This window comes from Oncorhynchus tshawytscha, linkage group LG16, assembly GCF_018296145.1.
Source record: "Oncorhynchus tshawytscha isolate Ot180627B linkage group LG16, Otsh_v2.0, whole genome shotgun sequence".
In the NCBI taxonomy this organism is placed as follows: Eukaryota; Metazoa; Chordata; class Actinopteri; order Salmoniformes; family Salmonidae; genus Oncorhynchus; species Oncorhynchus tshawytscha.
Window position 1 is genome coordinate 52,395,032 of NC_056444.1, and position 27,786 is coordinate 52,422,817.

At 42.6% G+C, this 27,786-nt stretch overlaps 1 protein-coding gene across 1 annotated transcript in view; it reads left to right on the top strand.

The window, feature by feature from the left end:
* Nucleotides 1-7,295: 7,295 nt before the first annotated feature.
* Nucleotides 7,296-27,786, top strand: part of LOC112233057 (semaphorin-3F-like) — a 104,546-nt gene continuing 84,055 nt past the window's right edge. Inside the window, exon 1 of the mRNA XM_024400436.1 lies at nucleotides 7,296-7,700. The gene's annotated coding sequence lies outside the window, so the exon portion shown is untranslated. The remainder of the gene's footprint in view (nucleotides 7,701-27,786) is intronic.

Below are 27,786 nucleotides of genomic sequence, written 5' to 3' on the forward strand. Positions count from 1 at the left end.
CTTGACAACAGTTGACACAGAGGGACAGTTTATACTACATTTAAGGTTTATCCCTTTGTGTGGATTTACATGCCCACCGGTTCTTGGCTATTGCAATGGAATTGTCCCACTTTGGCACTAAACATGCTTTTGTAAACAACAATACTATTGTCTGTGATTTCACACAGCAGAGCTACACATAGCTATGCATCTCCACTCATTGACTCAAATACACACGCACACACCACAAAGACAGACAACCCCCTTCCTTACCAGCACATCGGCCTATTTACACACACATGCACCCACCCACGCACGCACGCACACACGCACGCACGCACGTGCACACACCCACACACACACACACACACACACACACACACACACACACACACACACACACACACACACACACACACACACACACACCCACACACACACACACACACACACACACACACACACACATTCTAGTAGAGAGCAGAATGATGCATAGCCCCATCTCCTTGGATATGACAGAGTTATGCAAACCAGATGAATGGCTTGATCCAACACTCCATGTCCCATTGCCTAAATGCTATCCACCCCAATATCCCCCCTCCACGCATGCACGCACGCACGCACACACCACCACCAACACCACCATTCCGCTAGGGTGAGAGGTTGTTAACGTTCAAAGAAACCACACTGGCATCTTTAGATTTGGGTAAATGAAGTCCGTTGTGGGAACTTGAACAACTAGATGTTAACGACCTTCATCCATGTCTAAATGTTATGGATGTTTTCTCCCCTCAAAAATGTACTTTGGAATTATTGTATATCCTTGCACAAGAAGATTTTTCCCAATATGTTTTTTTTAAAGCCTATTGACAATGATTTGTTTTAGCTGTTTTCCAAACATTCTCATCCCTGATAACCTACTGAATGTCAATAAAACTATAACTATATGCTATAAACCATTATGGTAATCCAGATAAATATGAGCTAATCTATCTCATTACTTTTGAAGAGCTATCTTCAATGAATGATCTGTGCCAAATGAAAAGAGCATACATCATTGATGAGTTAAATCATCACCAGAAACATATTTGTCTGCAGTTTCCTGCACTTACAGTACACTAAGGAGTGATAGATTTATACTTTCATTGGACAGATGTCCCAGACTCCCAAATCCCATCTCTGCAGCCTGAGTACTATCATTAGTATGCTTTGGAGGAAATATGTCCAACAACTTGCCTATTGAGCAAGTCATAGCTCTGTTATGGCTAAAATGCAGTGGTGTAAAGTACTTAAGTAAAAATGAAGTCGTTTTTTTGAGTATCTGTACTTTACTATTTATATTTTTGAGAACTTTTACTTTTACTTCACTACATTCTTAAAGAATATATTGTACTTTTTATTCCATACATTTTCCCTGACAACCAAAAGTACATTTTGAATGATTAGCAAGACAGGAAAATCACGCACTTATCAAGAGAAAACATGTGGTCATCCCTACTGCCTCTGGCCTGGCGGACTCACTAAACACAAATGCATATTTTGTAATGTTGGAGTGTTGGAGTGTGCTCCTGGCTATACATACATACATTTTAAAAACAAGAAAATGCTGCCGTCTGCTTTGTTTAATATTGGGAATTTTAAATAATTTATTTTAGCAATTACATTTACTTTTGATACTTAAATATATTTAAAACCAAATACTTTTAGACTTTTACTGAAGTATTATTTTACTGGGTAACTTCTACTTTTACCTGAGTCATTTTCTATTAAGGTATCCTTACTTCAAATCAAATCAAATCAAATCAAATTTTTATTTGTCACATACACATGGTTAGCAGATGTTAATGCGAGTGTAGCGAAATGCTTGTGCTTCTAGTTCCGACAATGCAGTAATAACGAGCAAGTAATCTAACTAACAATTCCAAAAAAAACTACTGTCTTATACACAGTGTAAGGGGATAAAGAATATGTACATAAGGATATATGAATGAGTGATGGTACAGAGCAGCATAGGCAAGATACAGTAGATGATATCGAGTACAGTATATACATATGAGATAAGTATGTAAACCAAGTGGCATAGTTAAAGTGGCTAGTGATACATGTATTACATAAGGATGCAGTCGATGATATAGAGTACAGTATCAACGTATGCATATGAGATGAACAATGTAGGGTAAGTAACATTATATAAGGTAGCATTGTTTAAAGTGGCTAGTGATATATTTACATCATTTCCCATCAATTCCCATGATTAAAGTGGCTGGAGTAGAGTCAGTGTCATTGACAGTGTGTTGGCAGTAGCCACTCAATGTTAGTGGTGGCTGTTTAACAGTCTGATGGCCTTGAGATAGAAGCTGTTTTTCAGTCTCTCGGTCCCAGCTTTGATGCACCTGTACTGACCTCGCCTTCTGGATGACAGCGGGGTGAACAGGCAGTGGCTCGGGTGGTTGATGTCCTTGATGATCTTTATGGCCTTCCTGTAGCATCGGGTGGTGTAGGTGTCCTGGAGGGCAGGTAGTTTGCCCCCGGTGATGCGTTGTGCAGACCTCACTACCCTCTGGAGAGCCTTACGGTTGAGGGCGGTGCAGTTGCCATACCAGGCGGTGATACAGCCCGCCAGGATGCTCTCGATTGTGCATCTGTAGAAGTTTGTGAGTGCTTTTGGTGACAAGCCGAATTTCTTCAGCCTCCTGAGGTTGAAGAGGCGCTGCTGCGCCTTCCTCACGATGCTGTCTGTGTGAGTGGACCAATTCAGTTTGTCTGTGATGTGTATGCCGAGGAACTTAAAACTTGCTACCCTCTCCACTACTGTTCCATCGATGTGGATGGGGGTGTTCCCTCTGCTGTTTCCTGAAGTCCACAATCATCTCCTTAGTTTTGTTGACGTTGAGTGTGAGGTTATTTTCCTGACACCACACTCCGAGGGCCCTCACCTCCTCCCTGTAGGCCGTCTCGTCGTTGTTGGTAATCAAGCCTACCACTGTTGTGTCGTCCGCAAACTTGATGATTGAGTTGGAGGCGTGCATGGCCACGCAGTCGTGGGTGAACAGGGAGTACAGGAGGGGGCTCAGAACGCACCCTTGTGGGGCCCCAGTGTTGAGGATCAGCGGGGAGGAGATGTTGTTGCCTACCTTCACCACCTGGGGGCGGCCCGTCAGGAAGTCCAGTACCCAGTTGCACAGGGCGGGGTCGAGACCCAGGGTCTCGAGCTTGATGACGAGCTTGGAGGGTACTATGGTGTTGAATGCCGAGCTGTAGTCGATGAACAGCATTCTCACATAGGTATTCCTCTTGTCCAGATGGGTTAGGGCAGTGTGCAGTGTGGTTGAGATTGCATCGTCTGTGGACCTATTTGGGCGGTAAGCAAATTGGAGTGGGTCAAGGGTGTCAGGTAGGGTGGAGGTGATATGGTCCTTGACTAGTCTCTCAAAGCACTTCATGATGACGGATGTGAGTGCTACGGGCGGTAGTCGTTTAGCTCAGTTACCTTAGCTTTCTTGGGAACAGGAACAATGGTGGCCCTCTTGAAGCATGTGGGAACAGCAGACTGGTATAGGGATTGGTTGAATATGTCCGTAAACACACCGGCCAGCTGGTCTGCGCATGCTCTGAGGGCGCGGCTGGGGATGCCGTCTGGGCCTGCAGCCTTGCGAGGGTTAACACGTTTAAATGTCTTACTCACTTCGGCTGCAGTGAAGGAGAGACCGCATGATTCCGTTGCAGGCCGTGTCAGTGGCACTGTATTGTCCTCAAAGCGGGCAAAAAGTTATTTAGTCTGCCTGGGAGCAAGACATCCTGGTCCGTGACTGGGCTGGGTTTCTTCCTGTAGTCCGTGATTGACTGTAGACCCTGCCACATACCTCTTGTGTCTGAGCCGTTGAATTGAGATTCTACTTTGTCTCTGTACTGGCGCTTAGCTTGTTTGATAGCCTTGCGGAGGGAATAGTTGCACTGTTTGTATTCAGTCATGTTACCAGACACCTTGCCCTGATTAAAAGCAGTGGTTCGTGCCTTCAGTTTCACACGAATGCTGCCATCAATCCACGGTTTCTGGTTAGGGAATGTTTTAATCGTTGCTATGGGAACGACATCTTCAACGCACGTTCTAATGAACTCGCACACCGTATCAGCGTATTCGTCAATGTTGTTGTCTGACGCAATACGAAACATCTCCCAGTCCACGTGATGGAAGCAGTCTTGGAGTGTGGAGTCAGCTTGGTCGGACCAGCGTTGGACAGACCTCAGCGTGGGAGCTTCTTGTTTTAGTTTCTGTCTGTAGGCAGGGATCAACAAAATGGAGTCGTGGTCAGCTTTTCCGAAAGGGGGCGGGGCAGGGCCTTGTATGCGTCGGGAAGTTAGAGTAACAATGATCCAGGGTCTTTCCACCCCTGGTTGCGCAATCAATATGCTGATAAAATTTAGGGAGTCTTGTTTTCAGATTAGCCTTGTTAAAATCCCCAGCTACAATGAATGCAGCCTCCGGATAAATCGTTTCCAGTTTGCAGAGAGTTAAATAAAGTTCGTTCAGAGCCATCGATGTGTCTGCTTGGGGGGATATATACGGCTGTGATTATAATCGAAGAGAATTCTCTTGGTAGATAATGCGGTCTACATTTGATTGTGAGGAATTCTAAATCAGGTGAACAAAAGGATTTGAGTTCCTGTATGTTTCCTTCATCACACCATGTCACGTTAGTCATAAGGCATACGCCCCCGCCCCTCTTCTTACCAGAAAGATGTTTGTTTCTGTCGGCGCGATGCGTGGAGAAACCCGCTGGCTGCACCGTCGGATTGCGTCTCTCCAGTTAGCCATGTTTCCGTGAAGCAGAGAACGTTACAGTCTCTGATGTCCCTCTGGAATGCTACCCTTGCTCGGATTTCATCAACCTTGTTGTCAAGAGACTGGACATTGGCAAGAAGAATGCTGGGGAGTGGTGCACGATGTGCCCGTCTCCGGAGTCTGACCAGAAGACCGCTTCGTTTCCCTCTTTTTCTGAGTCGTTTTTTTTTTTTTGGTCGCTGCATGTAATCCACTCGGTTACACTGGTTGTAAGGCAGAACTCAGGATCCGCATCGCGAAAAACATATTCTTGGTCGTACTGATGGTGAGTTGACGCTGATCTTATATTCAGTAGTTCTTCTCGGGTGTATGTAAAGAAACCTAAGATGACCTGGGGTACTAGTGTAAGAAATAACACGTAAAAAAACAAAAAACTGCATAGTTTCCTAGGAACGCGAAGCGAGGCGGCCATCTCTGTCGGCGCCGTTAGTCAGTATGACTAACTTTTACTGAGGTATGACAATTGGATACTTATTCCACCACTGGTATTTCCTTTCACCCAGTGGTTATTCAAACTCAGAAAACTAAGGCTTGTGGAGGCCAACAACAACAGGGTATGTCATGGCCACAATACATATTCACAGAAAAGTTTGATATTTTAGTGTATTTGGTCAAAGCACATAGAAGGTTGGTTCAACACCAGGTGGTGATTTTTTCGGTATTGAGGCAGCAAGTTTGTGAGAGAACACCCACACACAGAGGTGGGATTTCAACTCCTGGACCTGTATCCTGTTTTACATCTCGTCAGGGATATTATTAATTTCCAGCTCAGGAAACTCTGTCACACACACCCTGAATGTAAATTACACTGGTGTCTAGATCAACCCAAGGACCTGGAATCACCCAGCCAGTGAATGACTTATGTGACGACTTAGGAATGTCAATGAACAATGTTTTTTTTAATAATTTGAATTTGCTTCTTTCTAATATCCACGTGTTCATTATGCAGTTTTTTTTGTTGTTGAATAAAACATTTCCACGAACATCAGATCTGACCATTTTATGCATAATTATTAATTGTGTAACTTTTCCACGGCGTTGGTTTTTCACCCTAAGAGCAACCAGGGCTATGGTTTATAATTCATGATGATTTATCATACCAAAACACTCAATCTTAACAAAACACAATAATCAGCTTAGTAAAGGAAGAGAGTTTAGCTGTCATTGCAGTTCAATTGAAGTCAAATTCTCCATCATTCTCTGTCATCCCAAAATATGAATAAAGGCAGGTGGAAGTCACACTACATTTCCTTTGGGCCAGTTGACCTAGGGATCACACAAAGTCACAGCGCCATCATCAGTCATACTGTCGCTATTGCTCTATGAAACATCAGGATGCTCTCCCCTAAGACGTGTCTATATTTCCATCCCTACACTTTCAGGGATACACTGACTCAGAACAAAATGCATTAAGGAATTTAGATGGTGATGACAATGAATGAGAAAGGGAGGAGGGAGACAAGCTGGCATGGCCACTGAGTTCATGCTGTGCAATTTAAGAAAGATGTTGCTGCTGTCATTGTTCATGTGGCAGCGAGGGGGTAATTCCAGTGTCTGGGAATTCCAGCGATTCCTGCAGCTTGGTGGCATACAACAGGCGAGTGGAGAAAGGGCAACCATGAGGGGTGGATAAGACAGGTATTCACATCACAGCAAAGCCATTCCTCACCTGCCTGTAAACTCCCAAAACAAATCAGGGGTCTCCATTGGCCATTGTGCAAAATGGTAGCTAACCTTAAACACTATGGAGCAAGATCTCAGTGAAAAATCTTCCTTAGTGAGTAACTGAAAGGCAAAGACAAATGTGGGTGGTCCCTTGAAGTCAACTGTGTTAATCTACAATGACAAAAAGGAAAGATGATTCATCATCATTGTGACCAAGGGGTGTCCTTTCTAGGTCCACCTGGGCACCGTGGGGCTACTTCATGAAATTCCATATACTCTCTACACGCTAATGATGACTCATTGACACTATACTGTTCTGGGAAGTAATGTCCACGGGGAATTAAGCTTTCCTTTTTGAAGAAGTGACTTATCCATTACAGGATTCAGTTCCAAATCGGTAGTGAACACCACATAGTATAGTACTGGCTCAACTATTTACACTTGTTTTAAAGTTTTCCAGAAAACACCCACCTAACAAAATCTTAAGCAGGGACAACAGAGCGATGTCTTACTGAAACAGGAGGCTACCATAGGGAACTAGGCTACCTATTTAAATGGTTTGGTAGACCAATTAATATTGCAATTGCAATTACAATTGTCAATTTGATCAATAAAAAAGTATTTCACATTTAAAAATGAAACTGGATTAAGTTTTCGTTTCTGATTCTTACTCATAATTTATTTAAATATCATTCAATATAATTCAGTTCAGAAATGCAAATAAAAACAGGACAGAAAGAAGATCTCACATTGGTCTTGCTAGAGGAAAAAAGCTGGCATTGAGGTAGTTAACTGTGACATGGTTGGCTTGGTCAGAGGTAGCAAGAATGGGACACGCGCCTTCAACAGTAGAGTTCAGAGGGCGTTGGAGGAAGAAGAACAAGCTCATAACACCTGCCAGCACTAATTTAATGCAAAATTCTAATATTGCCCGGATTTGTCATTCCGGAGTTTTCAGAGGAGGATTTACTGGTAAATGGAAACGTACGAGATTTCTAAAGCATCACGTAATTCCTATTGACTATAATTAGAGGAAAAACTTTTTTGACAACTTGCGAAACCTTAACAAAGCAGCGAAGCCGAATTACAAGTTGCCTACAGAGATACACATTTCTACTTTTAGTTTGGAAGTCTAACGTTACTCAACGCCACGGAATGTGAAATCTAGTCTACTGTCCATCGACATCGCCAGCAGAGCCAACCTGCATTTCAAGTGAGTTTAATACTACTTTATTTTTAGAGCACGTTTGTGTCACAGAGAAAGGCCAATCGTTGTCTTGAAAACGAGTCTACTTTTCTTTCAATGCCATTGTGTAGTGCATATTGGCCTGTGGCATCTTCAGTCGCAGTTAGAGCGCGATAGGCTTACGCTATAGGCTACAAGGAGTCCAACCATTTCTAGAGCTTTATAGGTAACGTTATAACTCATAACATCCTCAGGATTCAGAAATAATGTCTTAGTCAAGTCATACTACAGAAGCTGCGTTATAAAAAAAAGGTGTAGGATACGTGTACTGCCTTGCCAAATGTTCCAAAACTCTTACCATCCTAGCATGCGTTTGCTTATGAATTATTTATTTTTTAAACCGCTATAATGACATTAGCACAAACGACGTTATAAAGGCTTTATTAAAAACGTGGTTCAACGTTATAGTTTTTGCCCCATCAGCCTCCCTCCAAATGATACAATTATGGCAAATGATTCCACATGCTCTGATGGGCATACTTTACTGATGGGGCTTTTATTAGGCTCTCTATCATCTCATTTTAGGTTTACTGATCTGATTGATAATGTTGGTATGAAATCACTCCCCGCATGGAGTTGATTATTTCTTATTTTCGTTACAAACTCCCCAGACAACTTTTTGAGGACCAGAGATGAGGTTACAAAATGCACATGATATGTTTCCCGCTTAGTGGGCCTATGTATAATTCATACTCTGCTTTCCTGGCTGAAGAGCTTATGCATAATGTATTTTAAGTTAAAAGCACAACACTTTTTATGACCTTGGGGTAAATCCATTTGAATTACATTTGACAGCATCCCTTTTAATTTAAACATTTGCTCATGGAAGAAGTAGTCAGAATGTGACTTTTTGGTAGAGCGACACCGATGAGGGATTTTTGGATCCGATACCAATTTTAGAGTGGAAATATTAATGATAACTGATATATTTACCAATATATTTAGGAGCACCAGAATTACACATTTTTTAAATGGAAAAACAGTGTGTTACTCTAGTGAAAGGAGAATAAGATTCCAGACAATAATGTGCCTCTGAAGCCTGAACTGCCTCATGCTAGCCAGCTGGAAAACAACGACATGGGACACCTTTTCAATATATTGATATTTAGGTATGTTTTCATCGATTGTAAGGCTGTAGCCACTGAATTCTGGTAGTTGTCACTTGAAAGGAAAAACAGCAATCACTAAATTTATAGCTGGCACAGTGATGCCTCTTGCCCCAAGCATTGCCTAAGTGAATGGTCTTTGCTCCCCCCTGGATCCTTGGGATGTCCATTTCCCATTTGAACTTGACATTTGAAAATGGTTACGGTAAATGCTCAGACACACCAGTAGGATTGTCAAACGTTTGTCGGCTGTCAATCTCTTTTGTGTTCACACAGCAAAGACCTTGGAAGTCGTCAGCCACTCAGCCTTGTTAGAATACTCCAAACCAGAAGGTGGCAGTAGCGTTGTTTGGCAATGCATATCCGTGCATATTGCTTATGGTCTAGATTCTAAGCTTTCTGTGCTAAGGCTGCTATTTTGTAGGAATACCTTTTTGATACTAGCCAGATGGCCACAGCTAGATAATTACCTAGCGAGATGATGAAGAAACAATTTAATTCACTCTCCATAATCCCATAATGCCATAGCCAAATGTTTAGCTCGCTAGCTAACACTAGCATTTTCCCTAGCTAGCACAACATAGCTAGCTAGCTAGCTAAGGACACTGCACTAACTCGGCAGCTGACACAGGCAGCTGTTTCATGGAAACTAGCTAATCCATTGTGATTTAATTATGTCAATACTACAGTAGCTACAGTGGTTAGCTAGCTTGGAGGAAGTATTTAATGTTGTGTGTATTGCATCTTTGCACTTAGGTAGCTGCCTTCCCATAGCCTACATTGCATATGAAAGTGTGACTGGCTCATCCATGGACGTAACCTATGGAGAAAATGCCCTCTTCTTTCCCAGGTGGGAGTTTGTGCTCTCTGATATGTCTAAGTAAAGTTGTTGGCCACTGACAAGCATTGCAATTCTACAAGTAGAATCGGTAGGTTCGTCGGTACCGGTTCGGCATGCAGCAGGTACCGCTTTTGTTCTAGCGAGAGAAGGAATGGCCTCCCTCAGCGAATGGCATCAAATACTCTCACACAGCTATTTAGCTGGGTAGATGGGGGTGGCAAAACTTACATTTGGAGCAGTCCCTAACAAGTAACAACAAATACATCAAAACGAAGCTATGAAGCGCTACTTTGTAACCTTCTATGTTTTTTAAGTGTCTCTGGAAACATTTGAATGACAAAGCTTGAGCAATACCCTTCTCAAAGACCATATACAGTGAGGGAAAAAAGTATTTGATCCCCTGCTGATTTTGTACGTCTTCCCACTGACAAAGAAATGATCAGTCTAAAATTTTAATGGTAGGTTTATTTGAACAGTGAGAGACAGAATAACAACAACAAAATCCAGAAAAACGCATGTCAAAAATGTTATAAATTTATTTGAATTTTAATAATGAGGGAAATAAGTATTTGACCCCCTCTCAATCAGAAAGATTTCTGGCTCCCAGGTGTCTTTTATACAGATAACGAGCTGAGATTAGGAGCACACTCTTAAAGGGAGTGCTCCTAATCTCAGTTTGTTACCTGTATAAAAGACACCTGTCCACAGAATCAATCAATCAACCAGATTCCAAACTCTCAACCATGGCCAAGACCAAAGAGCTCTCCAAGGATGTCAGGGACAAGATTGTAGACCTACACAAGGCTGGAATGGGCTACAAGACCATCGCCAAGCAGCTTGGTGAGAAGGTGACAACAGTTAGTGTGATTATTCGCAAATGGAAGAAACACAAAAGAACTGTCAATCTCCCTCGGCCTGGGGCTCCATGCAAGATCTCACCTCGTGGAGTTGCAATGATCATGAGAACGGTGAGGAATCAGCCCAGAACTACACGGGAGGATCTTGTCAATGATCTCAAGGCAGCTGGGACCATAGTCACCAAGAAAACAATTGGTAATACACTACGTCGTGAAGGACTGAAATCCTGCAGCGCCCGCAAGGTCCCCCTGCTCAAGAAAGCACATATACGTGCCCGTCTGAAGTTTGCCAATGAACATCTGAATGATGCAGAGGACAACTGGGTGAAAGGGTTGTGGTCAGATGAGACCAAAATGGAGCTCTTTGGCATCAACTCAACTCGCCGTGTTTGGAGGAGGAGGAATGATGCCTATGACCCCAAGAACACCATCCCCACTGTCAAACATGGAGGTGGAAACATTATGCTTTGGGGGTGTTTTTCTGCTAAGGGGACAGGACAACTTCACCGCATCAAAGGGACAATGGACGGGGCCATGTACTGTCAAATCTTGGGTGAGAACCTCCTTCCCTCAGCCAGGGCATTGAAAATGGGTCGTGGATGGGTATTCCAGCATGTCAATGACCCAAAACACATGGCCAAGGCAACAAAGGAATGACTCAAGAAGAAGCACATTAAGGTCCTGGAGTGGCCTAGCCAGTCTCCAGACCTTAATCCCATAGAAAATCTCTGGAGGGAGCTGAAGGTTTGAGTTGCCAAACGTCAGCCTCGAAACCTTAATAACTCGGAGAAGATCTGCAAAGAGGAGTGGGACAAAATCCCTCCTGAGATGTGTGCAAACCTAGTGGCCAACTACAAGAAACATCTGACCTCTGTGATTGCCAACAAGGGTTTTGCCACCAAGTACTAAGTCATGTTTTGCAGAGGGGTCAAATAGTTATTTCCCTCATAATCCTGTTGTGACTAGGGGGCAGTATTTTCATTTTTGGAAAAATAACATACCCAAAGTAAACGGGATCTTTTGTTAGGACAAGATGCTAGAATATGCATATAATTGACAGCTTAGGATAGAAAACACTCTAAAGTTGCCAAAACTGTAAAAATATTGTCTGTGAGTATAACAGAACTGATATTGCAGGCGAAAGCCTGAGAAAAATCCAATCCGGAAGTGCCTCGTGTTTTGAAAGCTCTGCGTTCCAATGCGTCCCTATTGAGTAGTGAATGGGCTATCAACCAGATTACTTTTTCAACTTATTCCCCAAGGTGTCTAAAGCATTGTGACGTAGTTTCACGCATTTATGTTGAAGAATACCCGAAAGCGGCTACATTGTGTAAGTGGTTACTTGATGGCTCTCAGAGTGATTCTCGCGTAAAATACAGAGGTAGCCATTTTTCCAATCGGTCCTACTGAAAAACCAATTGTCCCGGTGGATATATTATCGAATAGATATTTGAAAAACACCTTGAGGATTGATTATAAACAACGTTTGCCATGTTTCTGTCGATATTATGGAGCTAATTTGGAATATTTTTCAGCGTTTTCATGACCGTAATTTCCGGTCGATTTCTCAGCCAAACATGAAGAACAAACGGAGCTATTTCGCCTACAAAAATAATATTTTTGGAAAAAATGAACATTGGCTATCTAACTGGGAGTCTCGTGAGTGAAAACATCCGAAGCTCATCAAAGGTAAATTATTTAATTTGATTGCTTTTCTGATTTTCGTGACCAAGTTGCCTACTGATAGCTGGACATAATGCTATGCTAGGCTATCGATAAACTTACACAAATGCTTGTCTTGCTTTGGCTGTAAAGCATATTTTGAAAATCTGAGATGACAGGGTGATTAACAAAAGGCTAAGCTGTGTCTCAGTATATTTCACTTGTGATTTTCTTGAATAGGAATATTTTCTAGTAATATTTATGTCCGTTGCGTTATGCTAATTAGTGTCAGTCGATGTATACGCTCCCGGATCCGGGATGGGGAGTATCAAGATTAAAATGCAAGTCGATTTATAACATCTTTGAACATGTGTTTTTCTGGATTTTTTTGTTGTTATTCTGTCTCTCACTGTTCAAATAAACCTACCATTACAATTATAGACTGATAATTTCTTTGTCAGTGGGAAATCGTACAAAATCAGCAGGGGATCAAATACTTTTTTCCCTCACTGTATATTACAACATTGAGAGTTGAACGTTCTTAGTGCGGCACTTGCTTAACATTTGGGTTTAGCATCCATACCATGACACTTCACGTAACAGTATTTGGCCAGTGCACATTTTTTTTAACTTTATTGAGCTGGCAAGCTTCTCTCTACTCAGCACTCACTGTAGAAGCAGTAGCAGATAGTTCACAGTAGTTCATTCTCCTCTCCGACTGGTGTAGTTGCGTTGGGTGATAGTGTCTAATCTTGCTGTAGGCAAGATAGGTTTATAGCCATGTAAATAGCGCCCTCTACAGGTCGAATAATGAAACGCAAAAAAAAGTATAGTCCTATGAACAGCTTTTTTCCCGAGCATTTTCTCCGCATCTTATATCGGTCATTTTTTGAGGATTAAACACAGATACAAATACATCTATAAAAGTATAATATTGATTAATCGGTCGGGCTCTAATTTTTGGACCTAAATGCCAAAACATTCAGCTGATAAAGGTGCTCATAGTTGGCCCATTTTGCATACTGGTAAATTTGAGCACCTTTTATCTCTTTAACGTTTTGGCATTCGGGTCCAAAAAGTCACTTTCTGAGCACAATGTACAAATATGTATGGAAGGTTTCATTCAAATCAAAAGGGGTGCTATCAAAAAGTGATTGAATTCAAATGGATTCACCCCTATTCTATCTGATTCACCCCTATGCTATCTGATTTACCCCTATGCCATCTGCCAAGCTCAGATAGTGTCAGAACATATTATTATCCTCTTAGCTAGACTATTATTAGAATAGGGCCCACTCTCATAGTGTTGTTTGTGTAGTGTTTAATCTAAGAGATAAATGCAGGATGTGTTCAGTGTAGGCCTACTAGTTGTTCACAAGTTTTGTGGTCATGTCCCTGCTGTTTCCCCTACCTGCACACTATCCCACATGACACTGGTAAGTCTACACTAAGACCTTATGAACAAATGACATGAAGCTGAAAAAACACAAGCGTGGACACACTGTCATTTCTGACATGGAAATATATTTTCTACACTTACTGCTCCTCCTTTTTTTATTGCGTCAAACAGTGGTCTATAGCGTTGTGGTAGGAGCGAGGGCCTCGACAAATACATGAGGGAAAAACATGGAAAAGCTCTGTGGTTTTCGCCCTTTATAGCCATGGTTGAAATATTAAAGGATTAGACACAAGGACATCTCTTTAGTGAAATCATGGAATGGTTTTGTATTTTAAGTGTATGGATGAAAATGGGGGAAAAGAAAGTAATGGTAGATTTGTGTGGTGAAAAAGGCAGATTATGGTCCTTAAATGGATGTTTACCAACATTTACGTTGTAGTCATCACTACAAACATACAGTACCATTAACTGCACAGTAACCAAATAAACTCTGTTAATTGAGTGTATTTTTACAATAGTAAAATGGCTAATTAAATCTATTCACGTGGGAAGAAATACTGAAAACCGTGCACTTTCAAACTGCCATGGTTGCTTCCCAAATGATTTATTCCTCTCATATTCAACATCTGACAATGCACCAAGCTGGTTACAGTTACATTATTCCCAAATGTTAATGTCTCGGTTGAGTAGTCAGAGATTAGCATCAAATGCTTTGCACTGTAATGTAGCAGACAGCTCCTATAGGATTCTGTATGCCTATCACACATGCACATATCATGAAGCTGGCAGTTGTTTGTTTTTGCTCCTACTTGTGGAATTAACTTTAAGTTTTGATCACATTATTCCAAGTTGAATAATTGTGTAAATTCATTATTGTGATTATTTCATTATTTTTCTCAACATCCCTTGTTGGATTCGGCATCATTCTATAATTTTCTTTGCCTTTTAGAAATATGTCAATATGGTAAGGTTGTCACGACTTCCACCGAAGTCGGTTCCTCTCCTTGTTCGGGCGGCGTTCAGCGGTCGGCGTCACCGGTCTTCTAGCCATCGTCGAGCCACTTTTAATTTTCCATTTGTTTTGTCTTGTTTTCCTACAAACTTGGTTTTCATTTCCCTCATTAATTGTTGTGTATTTAACCCTCTGTTCCCCCCATGTTTTTGTGTGGGATTGTTTATTGTAAGTGCTTGTGCACATGTTGACTGGTGCGCAACGGGTTTTGTACCCATGTTTTGTTATTCTTTATGCCGTTGGTTTTGTAATTAAACTGCTCCGGCTATTACCTAGTTCTGTTCTCCTGCGTCTGACTTCCCTGCCACCGGTTACGCACCCCTTACAGAATCCTACACCGCTAATATGTAGTCAGCTGGAGCAGGTGGCCCTGGTATAGGGGTCGAGGAGCGCGTCCAGGAGCATGTGGCGATGATCCACCATCTCGGCACCACCATGGACCGCATCGTCCAAACCATGGACCGCTGGGAAAGACAGGGAGTTCCTCCAGCACCTCCACCAGCACAACCAGGGCCTCCACTACTCGCCTCCCCTTTACCCGGTCCCAGTGGGATTCGTCTTGCCCTTCCCCGGGAGTATGACGGGACGGCTGCACGCTGCTAGGGTTTCCTATTGCAGCTAGATCTCTACTTGGCAACTGTCCACCCGGCTCCTTCGGGCTGTGAGAGGGTGTCCTCCCTCGTCTTGTGCCTCTCAGGGAAAGCCCTGGAGTGGGCCAACGGCGTGTGGGAAGAAGGAGATGCGGAACTGGAACTTTTCGAGGATTTCACCCGCCGTTTCCGGGCAGTCTTCGAACGTCTCTACCATCTGAGGCAGGGGACGAGGAGCGCCCAGGAGTTCGCCATGGTCTTTCAGACCCTGGCTGCCAGTGCGGGATGGAACGGCAGGGCCCTGATCGACCACTATCACTGCAGTTTGCGCGAGGACGTCGTCGGGAGTTGGCCTGCAAGGACACTACCCTCACCTTTGACCAGCTGGTGGACCTGTCCATTCGGTTGGATAACCTGCTGGCTACCCGCGGACGTCCAGAGCGGGGTCTGTCGGTTTCATCCCCCAACACCACCGCTCCGATGCCCATGGAGCTGGGAGGTGCTGTGCGCAGGAGGACCGGAGGAGGTTCCGTCTCATGCACCATCTGTGGCCGCAGAGGTCACACTGCAGGTCGGTGTCGGGTTGGTTCCTCTGGGGATCGAGGGAGCAGGCAGGGCACTCTGGTGGCTGGGACTTTTATAGACAGATCGTTCACCCATAGTTTAGGGATCCTCATTGTTCCCGTGGCTGTGCCCTTCCCTGTTCACACCTTCGACAGTTGACCATTAGGATCAGGGTTGATTAGGGAGGCCACCGCTCCCCTGGGCATGGTGATGCAGGGGGGTCAGCTCCTAAGTCCTGTTTGTTCGACTCTTAAGGATGTGCATAATAGCTCTATTTTTATTTGAGATTTACCTTTAACTTTTATCTTAGCTCTTAAAAAGAGATTGCCATGACATCTCCAAGAATCCCTGTGAATTAGATAGACAGGTGAGAATGTAAGAAGAAGGGGAGAGAAGAGAAATCTGGCTGACATCTTGCAGTAAATGGTCAAAATATATTTTGAGTGGTGTAATTTACAGTGGCACATGATAATGATGGTATTATGCTTTTAAATGTAATGTTCAGTTCAGGGGGAATCTCTGCGTTTACAAGCTTTATTGATGGAAATATATGCTTTATTGCAGGGATTGAATATTCGTAGGTTCACTGGGAAATATGAATCCCTACTCTGAAACCCTAGTAATAACTATGTGTAATATGTCTCAGTTGTCTATTGTACTTGTTTTTGTAAATCACTTTGCATTGCATGTTTGAAGGTGATCTACTAATGACGTTGTTATTGTGGTAAGTAAAACTTTACATAAAGCAGAGCAGTATAGTATAATACTGCATTACTTGTTATAACCACATATGAGCCTTTATAATGTCTTTTAATAAGGCTTATAATATATTATGTATCTTTAAGTAGCAGATATGCAACTAAGCATGTTCATGAATTGTTCCGTCTTGACATTTGATATAGGAGAACAACTGGAGGGGAATTTCAGTGCATCAGAAGCCCACCACAAAGCTGGTGTCATGTAGATATATGTTCAGATAGGGACCTGGCTATTGTTCATCATCACTTTCTCTGACACTCTCCGTTCCTTAAATTTGGCATCAAGGATTTGGTGCATTCAAGCAGTTGTCAGGCTCCAACTCACCACAAATACAACTGGCCTCTTGAGACGGTTGTCATGACATCCTCAGTGAGTTTTGCTGGGGTAATATGAGGGCCAGCATGGGCCCTATAGGTCAAGAGGAGGTGGAAGTGGGGAAGAGAGTGATAATTGGTGATATCAGTGAGTGTGGCAGACTTAAAATACATAGGCCCACTACTGTTGGTGCCATTATGAGTGTATATTATTTTTATGAGCATTGCCATCGTTAAATAATTTCTGAAACGTGTTTCTCGGTTTTGTGCCTTCTTTTTTTCTTATTAAAGACACTTTCAATTATTACATTTTTTTTGACAAATCTTTAAAAACACAAGACCTAAGATGTACTAGGCTGTATGACGCCGATTTTGTAATTAAATGTTTTTTTTTATTACTCCAGACATTGTGCCAGCTCTGGTCTCTTGGCCCTCCCAGCCCTGCGGGAGGGCAGCTCCCCCTCAGCCCTATCCAAGCTCTTCTCTGTCCTTGCCCCCTAATGATGGAACCAGCTCCCCCCTGAAGCTACGACAGCAGAGTCCCTTACCCTCTTCTGAAACCCTACCTCTTCAAAGAGTATCTTAAATAATCCCATAGCTAAATAACACACACACTTGACTTTTTATGTACTTTATTGAAGAAAAATGTACTTACTATGATTGTGATATGTGGTTGTCCCACCTAGCTATCTTAAGATGAATGCACTAACTGTAAGTCTCTCTGGATAAGAGCATCTGTTAAATGACTCAAATGTAAAAGTACTATTTTTGTACCCACAAATCTGACCTCATCACATCAAAGACATTGGGTGTTTCTCAAAATGCATACTACCGTGCTCCGAGCATGCAAATTAGAGTACGGGAGGGTCAGAGTCCAAATCAAAGTATGCTCAACGGAGTACGGAGGGCACTTCTCGAATGCGTACTCCGTTTGTACATTTCTTGAAGCATGCATCAATGCAAGCGTCAACGGAAAGTTTTCAAAGAAATATGACACAATCACGTAAACATTTTGCACATTTTCTTGAAATTAATGGCGGCCATTATTTGTGCTGAAGCGAGAGAAAATACACTCCCGATTTAGGAATTAAATGTTGCCTATTCACATCTCATATGTTGCTTGACTACAATATTTTATCTTAATATGTTAATAGTACATGCTGTGTTATTTGTGGCATGGTTACCTGCCTACAATACGCACTGTAGTGTGCATAGCTCGTAATCCCATACTAAGTCAATAGAGCTAACTGGCTAGCTACTACTGTTAACTATCCAGATAGCCACAAATAATTGTTAGCTAGCTACACAGGAATAATTGACTAATCTAATCTATCTACTAATCTACTAATCTATCGACTTTTTGACTAATCTACCTCTGATAAAATTGGTTTTGGGTAATTTTTGTCTGTTTTCACATATAGCTAGCTGATAGTTATACACAAAGCAAACATTTTACTTCATATCTTGTTTCGTCTCTATTGCCATTGTCCTGGCTAGAAGAAGGAAGGTTCAGTGAATGGGGAGATGCAGCGTGAGTTAATACAGTAGGGGGAGTGCGAGTGCTTCTCAAATTAAATGTTTTATGTGTTCTCCACACTCTCGTCCTCACAAGAACGTACTCAAGAGAACATCCTCGGAGAATGCGCTTGGAGCACGAGAGTGTGGAGCACGGCAGTATGCATATTGAGAAACACCCAATGTGGCACTCCATGAAAAAGACAAGTAGCTCTCTGGGGAGGAAGGGCAGAGTTCTCTTTTATTATCAGTGTACGCCCACTGACAGTGAGAGATAGTATCAGACTGATTATATACTATTAATAGCATAGAAATGCTGTATACTGCCAGCACAAAGCACTTGTGTATGTCACCAAGACTTCAAAAGCAGAAGCACCTGACTGTTAAACCCCCCCCCTCTCCTCTCCTTTACCCTCCTTCCTAAATCTGGTGCCGCTTTTACAGGGAATGGCACAATACAGGGGCGTCATTGACAGCGGGCAAGGGGAGCTAATCCATGCAGCTGTCAACCCGCGGGGTATTAAGCCTTCATTCTGAAGATTATTGGCCCCCTGCCAGAAATAGAGCCAGTCTTTTTCAGACAAGCATGAAGTAGCGGCATGGAGGGCCTGGTGCTATGCTTACTATATCCCACTGTACTTTGACTGAAGTGAATTTTGGGAACCCAATGCACCATTCTTAAATCTTTTTACAGAGTGAAGTTGTAGCCAGCGATAGTAAGACTCTAGAGAGGCATTTATCATGACTGGTGTCTCTGTGTCCCACTTTGATTTACTCACTTGTTCACTGGTCTCTTGGCCTGGAGACTGAAGTGCTTGTTGTCTTGGATTATTCTATTTCTACTTTAGTGTTCAGTGTTGCATTTTCTAAGTTCTGATTCTGATAAAGCATGTTCTACTGAACATAGAATTCTGGATGTGCAGTGCAGACTGTATTGGACCGTAATGTGTGTGAAATCTATATCTAATAATGGCAACATTACTGAAGGTCTGTTAAGCCAGGATTTTGGTCTGGCAAAAACAAACATGCATGTAAAAAATAAAACAAATAAATAATGTTCTTTCATAAGCCAATCCAATGCTGGAAAACAGCTGTTGTGTATAAATAGTAGGGCAAGAGATAGTGGTAATTACAAAAGAATCTAGTGTTTATTGTTTAAATCAAAAGATCAAGCCCATTTGAAACAGGTGTTGGAATGTGATGGGAGGGTGTCCATAGATCGCCCTTTCTTTTTTCCTTTCTGCAAAATAGCTCTCTAATGCTGCCTTGCTCATGTTGTACCATTACAACACACAGGACCTCCGCTTCAAGGGATTGAGACCTGGGGGGCTGGATTACCAACAGAGACAGGCGGGGGAGGGTCGATGGACTGCATAAATGTGGGGTGACGCAAAAGCTCCACATTTGTTCTATCGCATAAGGGGGAGAGCAGGGGGCATCCTTGTCTCTCCCTGTCCATCTAGATTCAGGGAAACATCTTGAGTTTGTTTTCTAACAGTTTTTGAGACTATCTTTGGAGCTCTTTTGATGTTTAGGGGACCCAAACACAAGCAGATGCTAATTTATCTTCTGAATATGTTTTTTGTTGTTGCTGCCAGTAGTTTTGTAGTCAGGCGCTGTGATATTGTGTTTACTTTGCCCAGTGATTGTTTAGAAATAATTTTGTCAGAGAGTGGGCTTGGACACAGCAGAACGAACATGCTCACTAACACATATGGCTCTGGTTACACCTGAATGACTGGCGACATTTCAAGGACTATTGCCCAGTGTCACGATCGTCGTATGAAGCGGACCAAAGCGCAGCGTGGTATGTGTTCATGATGATTTTTTTATAAAAGAAAGCACTGAATACAAACTATACAAAACAAACGAATAACGACTGTGAAGCTATAATGAGAACTGTGCTGACACAAGCAATTAACATAGACACCCACAAACAAACAGTAAAACCCAGGCTACCTAAGTCTGATTCTCAATCAGAGACAACTAATGACACCTGCCTCTGATTGAGAACCATACTAGGCCGAAACATAGAAATCCCAAAATCATAGAAAAACAAACAGACTGCCCACCCCAACTCATGCCCTGACCATACTAAACAAAACAAAGGAAATAAAGGTCAGAACGTGACAGTACCCCCCCCCCCTCCCCCCAAAGTGCGGACTCCGGCCGCAAAACCTGAACCTATAGGGGAGGGTCTGGGTGGGTGTCTGTCCGCGGTGGCGGCTCTAGCGCGGGACGTGGACCCCACTTCACCACAGTCTTTCTCCCCCTCATTTTCCACCTCCGTGGCCTCCTAAACACGGCGACCCTGCTAAATGGCCCCACTGGGCAGCTCGGGACTGAGGGGCAGCTCGGAACTGAGGGACAGCTCAGGCGGCGCTGGGCAGATGGCCAGCTCAGGCGGCTCTGGGCAGACGGGCTGGGCAGACGGCCAGCTCAGGCGGCGCTGGGCAGACGGCCAGCTCAGGCGGCGCTGGGCAGACTGGAGACTCCGGTAATGCTGGAGAGGAGGAAGGCTCCGGCAGCGCTGGACAGAGGGGCTCTGGCGCCTCTGGTTAGAGGGGCTCTGGCGCCTCTGGACTGAGGGGCTCTGGCGCCTCTGGATTGAGGGACGGAAGTTCTGGCAGTGCCGTACAGGCGGGAGACTCTGGCTGCGCTGGAGAGGAGGAAGGCTCTGGCAGCGCTGGACTGAGGGGCTCTGGCACCTCTGGACTGAGAGGCTCTGGTGCATCTGGACTGAGGGGCGGAAGCTCTGGTAGCGCCGGACAGGCAGGAGCACCTGTATTGATGGGACGGAGAGACAGCCTGGTGCGGGGTGCCGGCACTGGTGGTACCGGGCTGGGGACGCACCTCAGGGCGAATGCCTTGCATACTACGCCAAATCAACTGCTCTCTCTCTTCACACTCCCCCAATTCTATTAACACCTCCTCGAGTGTCTCCTCATCTCCCATCCCTTCACTCTCCTCCATTCTGTCCAATAATTCCTCGACCCTCTCAGACTCAGCCCTCAGCTTCGCCGACAGCTTCGATAACATCCATGGCTCTTTACGGTAAACAGGGGGAGTTGGCTCAGGTCTGGCTCCTGACTCTGCCACACTCTCCCTGTGCCCCCCCCAAGAAATTTTTGGGGCTGCCTCTCAGGCTTCCATCCGCTCTGCCGTGCTAGCTCCTCATAATGCCACCTCTCTGCTTCCGCTGCCTCCAGCTCGGCTTTGGGGCGGCAATATTCCCCTGGCTCTGCCCAGGGTCCTTTCCCGTCTAGGATCTCCTCCCAAGTCCACTTCTCCAAATAGTGCTGCCTCTCCCATTGCTGCTGCTGTTGGTCCTGCTGCTGCTACTTCTCCTGCTGCACCTGTTGCTTCTCATGCTGCTGCTTTTGCTGCTGCCTCTGTTTACCACGCCGCTTGGTCCTTGGTTGGTGGGTGATTCTGTCACGATCGTCGTATGAAGCGGACCAAAGCGCAGCGTGGTATGTGTTCATGATGATTTTTTTATAAAAGAAAGCACTGAACACTGAATACAAACTATACAAAACAATAAATGAATAACGACTGTGAAGCTATAATGAGAACTGTGCTGACACAAGCAACTAACATAGACAATCACCCACAAACAAACAGTGAAACCCAGGCTACCTAAGTATGATTCTCAATCAGAGACAACTAATGACACCTGCCTCTGATTGAGAACCATACTAGGCCGAAACATAGAAATCCCAAAATCATAGAAAAACAAACTTAGACTGCCCACCACAACTCACGCCCTGATCATACTAAATAACGACAAAACAAAGGAAATAAAGGTCAGAACCCAGCTTGCTAGATGCACTGAACAAAAATATACAGTACCAGTCAACAGTTTGGACACACCTACTCATTATTATTATTTTTTTATATTTCTACATTGTAAAATAACAGTGAAGACATCAAAATTATGAATTAACATGTATAGAATCATGTAGTAAGCAAAAAAATGTTAAATAACTCAAAATATATTTAATATTTCAGATTCTTCGAAGTAGCCACCCTTTACCTTGATGACAGCTTTGCATACTCTTGGCATTCTCTCAACCAGCTTCATGAGGTAGTCCTCGGAATGCATTTCAGTTAACAGGTGTGCTTTGTTAAAAGTGAATTTGTTAATGAGTTTGAGCCCATCAGTTGTGTTATTATGTGTTATTAGTCCATATTATGGCAAGAACAGCTCAAATAAGCAAAGAGAAACGACAGTCCATCATTGCTTTAAGACATGAAGGTCAGTCAATCCTGAAAATGTAAAGAACTTTGAAAGTTTCTTCAAGTGCAGTTGCAAAAACCATCAAGCGCTATGATGAAACTAGCTCTCACGAGGACTGCCACAGGAAAGGAAGACCCATAGTTACCTCTGCTGCAGATGATAAGTTCATTAGTTCAGATTGCAGCCCAAATAAATGCTTCACAGAGTTCAAGTAACAGACACATCTCAACATCAACTGTTCAGAGGAGACTGTGTGAATCAGGCCTTCATGGTCAAATTGTTGCAAAGAAATCACTACTAAAGAACACCAATAAGAAGATGAGACTTGCTTGGGACAAGAAACACGAGCAATGGACATTAACCTGTCTAGGCCGTTCCGCTAGCGGAACCCCTCGCCAACAGCCAATGAAATTGCAGGGCGCCAAAAACAAATCAACAGAAATCTCATAAATCAAATTTTGCAAACATACAAGTATTAGGGACCATATTAAAGATACAATTCTCGTTAATCCAGCCACAGTGTCTGATTTAAAATAATGCTTTACACCGAAAGCTCCACAAACGATTATGTTAGGTCACCACCAAGTCACAGAAAAACCCAGCCATTTTTCCAGCCAAAGAGAGGAGTCACAAAAAGCACAAATAGAGAAAAGTAATCACTAACCGTTGATGATCTTCATCAGATGACACTCATAGGACTTCATGTTATACAATAAATATATGTTTTGTTCGATAAAGTGCATATTTATATCCAAAAATCTCATTTTAAATTGGTGCGTTATGTTCAGTAGTTCCAAAACATGCGGTGATTTTACAGAGAGCCACATCAATTCACAGAAATACTCATTATAAATGTTGATGAAAATTCAAGTGTTATGCATGGAACTTTAGATAAACAACCGCTGTATCATATTTCAAAAAAACTTTATGGAAAAAGCATACCATGCAATAATCTGAGTACGGAGCCCCGAGCCCAAATCAGCCATAAGAAATATCCGCCAGTCAACATTAGTCAGAAATAGTATTATAAATATTCACTTACCTTTGATCTTCATCAGAATGCACTCCCAGGAATCCCAGTTCCACAATAAATGTTTGATTTGTTTGATAAAGTTAATCATTTATGTTCATATCCCTCCTTTTGTTAGGGCATTTGGTAAAGAAATCAAAACGCGCGTGCAACTTTCCAAAAAGTTATATTACTATTATTAATTCCAAAAAGTTATATTACTGGTCGTAGAAACAAATCAAACTATGTATAGAATCAATCTTTAGGATGTTTTTATCATAAATGTTCAATAATGTTCCAACTGGAGAATTCCATTGGAACGTTCTCATGTGAATGCGCGTGACTAAGCTCAAGGCTGCTGGCAGACCCCTGACTCATTCCCCTCTCATTCAGCTCCCCTTCATATTAGAAGCATCAAACAACGTTCTAACGACGGTTGACATCTAGTGGAAGCCTTAGGAAGTGCAACATAACCAATATCCCACTGTATATTCAAAAGGGGCTGAGTTTAAAAACTACAAACCTCAGATTTCCCGCTTCATGTTTGGATTTTTTCTCAGGTTTTTGCCTGCCATATGAGTTCTGTTATAATCACAGACATCATTCAAACAGTTTTAGAAGCTTCAGAGTGTTTTCTATCCAATAATAATAATAATAATATGCATATGTTAGCATCTGTGACTGAGTAGGAGGCAGTTTACTCTGGGAATGCTTTTCATCCAAAAGTGAAAATGCTGCCCCCTAGCCCAAACAGGTTAAACCGGTGGAAATCTGTCCCTTGGTCTGATGAGTCCAAATTTGAGATTTTTGGTTTCAACCACCATGTCTTTGTGAGACGAGGAGTAGGTGAACAGATTATCTCTGCATGTGTGGTTCCCACCGTGAAGCATGGAGGAGGAGGTGGGATGGTGTAGGGGTGCTTTGCTGGTGACCCTGTCAATGATTTATTTAGTATTCAAGGCACACTTAACAACTTCGATATAGGTGGCGCTCTTAATTTTTGGATAAAAAAAACACGTTTTAAACAAGATATTTTGTCACGAAAAGATGCTCGACTATGCATATAATTGACAGCTTTGGAAAGAAAACACTCTGACGTTTCCAAAACTGCAAAGATATTGTCTGTGAGTGCCACAGAACTAATGCTACAGGCGAAACCAAGATGAAATTTCATACAGGAAGTGCCCCAGATTTTGAATGCGCTGGGTTCCAATGTCTCCTTATATGGCTGTGAATGCGCCAGGAATGAGCCTACACTTTCTGTCGTTTCCCCAAGGTGTCTGCAGCATTGTGACGTATTTGTAGGCATATCATTGAAAGATTGACCATAAGAGACTACATTTACCAGGTGCCCGCTTGGTGTCCTCCGTCGAAATTATTGCATAATCTCCAGCTGCGTGCATTTTTCCATTTGGTTCAGAGGAGAAACCAGACTGCCACAAATGATTTATCATCGAATAGATATGTGAAAAACACCTTGAGGATTGATTCTAAACAACGTTTGCCATGTTTCTGTCGATATTATGGAGTTAATTTGGAAAAAGGTTTGGCGTTGTAATGACTGAATTTTCAGGGTTTTTTCTTGGCCAAACGTGATGAACAAAACGGAGCGATTTCTCCTACACAAATAATATTTTTGGAAAAACTGAACATTTGCTATCTAACTGAGAGTCTCCTCATTGAAAACATCCGAAGTTCTTCAAAGGTAAATTATTTTATTTGAATGCTTTTCTTGTTTTTGTGAAAATGTTGCCTGCTGAATGCTAGGCTTAATGCTATGCTAGCTATCAATACTCTTACACAAATGCTTGTGTAGCTATGGTTGAAAAGCATATTTTGAAAATCTGAGATGACAGTGTTGTTAACAAAAGGCTAAGCTTGTGAGCCAATATATTTATTTCATTTCATCTGCGATTTTCATGAATAGTTAACGTTGCGTTATGCTAATGAGCTTGAGGCTATGATTACGCTCCCGGATACGGGATTGCTCGACGCTAGAGGTTAACCAGCATGGCTATCACAGCATTCTGCAGCGATACGCCACCCCATCTGGTTTACGCTTAGTGGGACTATCATTTGTTTTTCAACAGGATAATGACCCAACACACCTCCAGGCTGTGCTAGAGCTATTTGTCCAGGAAGGAGAATGATGGAGTGCTGCATTAGATGACCTGGCCTCCACAATCACCCGACCTCAACCCAATTGAGATTGTTTGGAATGAGTTGGACCGCAGAGTGAAGGAAAAGCAGCCAACAAGTGCTCAGCATATGTGTGAACTCCTTCAAGACTGTTGGAAAAGCATTCCAGGTGAAGCTGGTTGAGAGAATGCCAAGATTGTGCAAAGCTGTCATCAAGGCAAAGGGTGGCTACATTGAAAAATCTCAAACATAAAATATATTTTGATTTGTTTAACACTTTTTTGGTTAATAGATGATTCCATATGTGTTATTTCATAGTTTTGATGTCTTCACTATTATTCTACAACGTAAATAGTAAAAAATAAAAAATAAACATTTAGACTGGTACTGTAAATGCAACATGCAACATTTAAAAATATTTTACTGAGTTACAGTTCATATAAATAAATCAATCAATTGAAATAAATTCAGTTCTAACGTAAATTCATTACGTTCTTATTTATGAATTTCACGTGACTGGGAATAGAGATATACAGTTGAAGTCGGAAGTTTACATACACCTTAGCCAAATTCATTTAAATGCAGTTTTTCACAATTCCTGACATTTAATACTAGTAAAACATTCCCTGTCTTAGGTCAGTTAGGATCACCACTTTATTTTAAGAATGTGAAATGTCTGAATAATAGTAGAGATTATTTATTTCAGCTTTGATTTCATTCATCACATTCCCAGTGGGTCAGAAGTTTACATACAATCAATTAGTATTTGGTAGCACTGTCTTTAAATTGTTTAACTTGGGTCAAATGTTTTGGGTAGCCTTCCACAAGCTTCCCACAATAAATTGGGTGGAATTTGGCCCATTCCTCCAGACAGAGCTGGTGTAACTGAGTCAGGTTTGTAGGCCTCCCTGCTCAGGTCAGGGCTTTGTGATGGCCACTCCAATACCTTGACTTTGTTGTCCTTAAGCCATTTAGCTACATCTTTGAAAGTATGCTTAGGGTCATTGTCCATTTGGAAGACCCATTTGCGACCAAGCTTTAACTTCCTGACTGATGTTTTGAGATGTTGCTTCCATATAGCCACATCATTGTCCTTTCCTCATGATGCCATCTATTTTGTGAAGTGCACCAGTCCCTCCTGCAGCAAAGCACCCCCACAACATGACGCTGCCACCCCTGTGCTTCACGGTTGGGATGGTGTTCTTCGGCTTGCAAGCATCCCGTTTTTTCCTCCAAACATAACAATGGACATTATGGCCAAACAGTTCTATTTTTGTTTCATCAGACCAGAGGACATTTCTCTAAAAAGTACCATCTTTGTCCCCATGTGCATTTGCAAACTGTAGTCTGGCTTTTTTAATGGCGGTTTTGGAGCAGTGGCTTCTTCCTTGCTGAGCGGCCTTTCAGGTTATGTTGATGTGGACTCGTTTTACTGTGGCTATAGATACTGTTGTACCTGTTTCCTCCAGCATCTTCACAAGGTCCTTTGCTGTTGTTCTGGGATTGATTTGCACTATTTCACACCAAAGCACGTTCATCTCCAGGAGACAGAACGTGTCTTCTTCCTGAGCGGTATGACGGTTGCGTGGTCCCATGCTGTTTATACTTGCGTACTATTGTTTGTACAGATGAACGTGGTACCTTCAGACGTTTGGAAATTGCTCCCAAGGATGAAGCAGACTTGTGGAAGTCTACCATTTTTCTTTCTGAGGTCCTGGCTGATTTATTTAGATTTTCCCATGATGTCAAGCAAAGAGGCACTGAGTTGAAGGTAGGCCTTGAAATACATCCACAGGTACACCTCCAATTGACTCAAATGATGTCAATTAGCCTATCAGAATCTTCTAAAGAATCTTCTAAAGCCATGACATAGTTTTCTGGAATTTTCCAAGCTGTTTAAAGGCACAGTCAACTTAGTGTATGTAAACTTCTGACCCACTGCAATTATGATACAGTGAATTATAAGTGAAATAAGCTGCCTGTAAACAATTGTTGGAAAAATTACTTGTGTCATGCACCAAGTCTGCCGTTCTGTACCTGCCTGCC